Source organism: Sipha flava, unplaced genomic scaffold, assembly GCF_003268045.1.
Source record: "Sipha flava isolate LNK unplaced genomic scaffold, YSA_version1 34_pilon_pilon, whole genome shotgun sequence".
Classification (NCBI taxonomy): domain Eukaryota; kingdom Metazoa; phylum Arthropoda; class Insecta; order Hemiptera; family Aphididae; genus Sipha; species Sipha flava.
In genome coordinates, this window is record NW_020273045.1 from 1,279,685 (window position 1) to 1,283,917 (window position 4,233).

Sequence of the window (4,233 nt, forward strand, 5' to 3'; positions counted from 1 at the left end):
GCCAGAAAGCTGTTAAACTGCGTTTAGCTACACGGCTGCGGTTGCGGCATCGGCTGCGGCGGCGGCGGCGGCGGCGGCGGCGGTGGCGGCGGTGGCAGCGCGTCGCGCCATCCAGCTGATTCGGCGTTTCCGCGCGGTCCGTCCCCCTCCATCAAGCCGGGCCGTTAGGCGACGACCGGCGCGTCGGGTTTTAAGGGCTGACCGCGACCCGCCGGCGGCGGGAACGCTGCCACCACGACTCCTCGGCTGCTTCTAGAGCTCTTCGTCCACCCCTCCGTCAAGGACGATCGCCGGGGGAGAGCACGTGGTCGCGTCCCACTGCCGCCACTGTGCGGCACGAGCGCGCGTGCGTGCACACGACCACGCGCAGTAGCGTATTCAACGTTCCTCGGCGGTTCGAAATGTTCGCAAAGAAAACGCGTTTTGATCTAAGACCTTCAAGTTTTCGTTCTACACATTGTGCACGCCGTGCGAGCTAAAAAATCGTGCATGTCGTAAGTTTGCGAACGGACGAGAACCGGCGTCACACTTCTGAAAACCGATTTTCATAAACTTATCCATGAACCGATTTTTACGATTTTTCCACGTGTGAATGATCATCGTTTTTGTGATTTCAATAACTATGCATTTCAAACGTATATTTTTATTTTAATTCCTTAAATTTTCATTGATATCTAATTCGTTTATCCGTTAAAAGTGTAGTGTGAATATTCTGTTTTTTTTCCCCATAATGTTAATTTAAAAACATATAAGCAAATGTCTTCGTTTAAATTTCACTTTTTCTACAACACAAAGCGTGTCGTAGCACACGCGATTTTAATCCCTAACGTGAGTTATCGACAACAAACCTGCTCTGTGCGGTTATATAGTACATCAACACTTCGAGTCTGAAGTAATGATGAAATAATTAATTTCTGATAAAAATTAACATAAGCAGTCGACTCGATGAGGTACGTCATTTCAAAGTGTTTTTTTTTCTTTTTAAAGATTTTGCTTCGTTTTTTTCCAGCGTTGAGAAAAAGTATACAGAAATAATTGAAAAATTACTCATTTGAAGTAACCATAGAGCATACGTGTTCTTTTTAAAATGTAACAAAAACAAACTTCTGATAAACTGATAAACTGCCTAAAAGTCTGAAAAAATGCATGACAAAATTAGTCTATTTCTTGAATCCAAAATATGTATATCACTCGTACTAGGTACAATATAAATATATAGAAAAAATTCAAAAACTACTCACTCGTTTATTGATTGTCACATCACAAAAATGACTACACTTATGTACTTGAAAATGTACGCAATGCTTTCTTTAATATGTGCAATAAGAAAGGATTTTCTGAAAATTGCATTTTTAAAGGTCAAAACTGTTTTGGCCTTGATGTACACATTTTTTTTTTTAGTTTTTGATTTCCTAGGAAATATTTCATTTAATATGTAGATTTCGATAATTACCGATTGAGACGTACGCTTTTTTTCAACTTTGAATTTTTACGTCTAATTAGTATAACTGTTTTACATATAAGTATACACTTTTATATGTACGAATATATTTATTTGCAATATTTTTTGTTTGCCGTTCATTCGAATTAAAAAAATACAAAAATATGATCATCTTTCGGGCAAGATTATAATTAACGGCACATTTGCCGGGCGACACAACCGACACACTTTTGATGTCGCACATTTATCTCGAGTTGTCGGGACGTTTTGCGCGCATATTTACGTAACGGCGATCGTACACAACAGCAGAAACCCATCTAGGCTATGAGATGTAGGGAGAGCTAACATTTACAAGATATTTTTTTAATACTCACGCGCACAACTCTATAATTACACACAGAGTAAAAAAAAGGCCTGCGGTATGAGATTGAGATAACATACCGCTCACGGCACACGCGTTATAACCACTGCAGTTACATGAATTACAACACCCGGCAAACGTACTGCCCGGTTGTATTCATACATATTACACATACATATTATAACATTATGGTAATGTTAGTTATGTTAGATAGTCGTGATTTCGTATATACATATATATATATATATATATATTGCGTTTCGATATTTTTACCTGTCATAATATTAATCGGTGTATTCATTGCATTTGGTTTTTTTTGTTTTCACTAGATTTATACGTTTTAAGTGTTGTTAATAATAACTAATCATAATATTGAATAGTATTATACCTTTTCAGTGACGTATCTAAGAAATTTGACGCCCGGGCCTAATAAAAACGCAGTGCCCATGCATATTGGCGGAAGTATAGATTGGATTCATGACTTTTTTTTGTTTTTCATAAACCTTAGAGCACACTTATACCAACAGTTCCCGGAGCGAGCATACCCAATTATCCCCCTTCCTCCTAGATCCGGTATTGTACCTTTTAACAATTTAATAATACTGTCATAAATCATGAGTATAACCCTATATTGCACAATTACTATGTTAAGTTAATAAAGGTAAACGTGGAATACAACTGATATCATCGTTTTGTTCTTGAAAATGTCGACAATTACTTGTTTATGCGTATACATTGAATATCAAAAACGTTTAATTATTATTTTACAATATTTTTCAATTTGCCAATCATCTTGTAGAAATTAGCTTGTCAAGCTAAACTATTAACATAAAGACTATTGAAGTTTATATATTTTTATTTATCCATTAGACAGCAATCAATGTAAAATAAAATAAATGTATGTAGGTACTTAGTAATTACAATATTACATAATGTAATATGCTCATTGGCGTACATACGGGGGGGGGGGGGGGTTCAAACCCCTCCAGGGCCAAAAAAAAAAAGAAAAAGAAAATTGTTTTATTATTAATGACGTGTAATATATTCGTAGTTTCATTATTACGCTTTGAACTTACAATATACAACTATACAAATATTATGATAATTAAATAATTATATTGATAGGTGTTTGAAAAGTTTTGTTAACTATGCTGTTTTAATATTCCAATAGCTTATTATCTGTGCAACAAAAAAAAAAGATAACGATTATTTTTTTTAACCCCCCCCCCCCCCACACTCTAGATCAAGATTGAATGTACGCCACTGAATATGCTAATGATTTTATATGTATATATATATACACTAACATTCGTGTTTCGTGTATAACTGTATTCTGAAAATTCGATCAATATCAATAAAGTAGACCACTCTCTATTTTCGTTCAGTCGTTCAAATGTCCTTGACCATCGTGAGTTTTAAATCTGTTTGTTTACAATTAAACCTTTAAACATGCCGACTTCCTCATATTGATCTATTTTGAATCTATAGCACGACAAGTTTTTAACACGTGTTTACAAATATAATTATCTTCAATAAGAAATGTTAAACATGTTAGACATGTTTACTTTTAAACAAATAATATATTATATATAATTTATAATATAATAATTATAAAATATATTTTACAGTCCAAAAGAAATTATTTAAGTATTAATTATTTTTTTATTTAAATTCAAACTTTAAGAGCACTTAATATGATGTAAACTTTAAAACTTATATTTTATTAATTGGAAAGTATTAAGAGCATTATTATTATTCAGTAGATTCTCGTTTTATTGAATCTCAAGGGAAACAGGAAAAATTTTGAGATATCAAAAACTTTTAAATATTAAGTTTTATTAAAAAATTGTAAAAAAAAAAATAAAAACAATACGAATGCTTAAAATACTTAATTTGTATACTTAAAATACTAATACTACATACACATTATTAATGAACTATAATAAGAAATTGATTAATTTTTTTCTAAAAAATCTGTCATTAAAATTTGTTTAAAATTACTTCTGTCTGCCACGATGTGTTCCAAATCGGATAATACAGAATATTCCATATCTCAACCAAATCTCTTAACGTTTTCAAATCATATTTAATTTGTTGAATTGTAACTTTAAAAATGTATTAAATTTCAACCTTATTTTGTGGTTCGTCTTCACTTTCGCTAGGATTTTCGATAGTTTCTAATAACATTTTTCGAAAAACTATATTATGTCTTTTTTTCTAATTTTGTATGCCAACCATTATTAGTTTTGAAATTAGTATGTCCTAATTGTTAAACATATTGGTTTGCTTTTTTAAGTAAAATTGTTCCATTTAATGGTATGTTTTTATCTCGGCAACGAGTATACCATTTTAATAAACATTTATCGATGACTAAATAAAGAGTGATCTTCATTTTTTCATATTTCCACATATAGGTAAACTTCAAAATTTT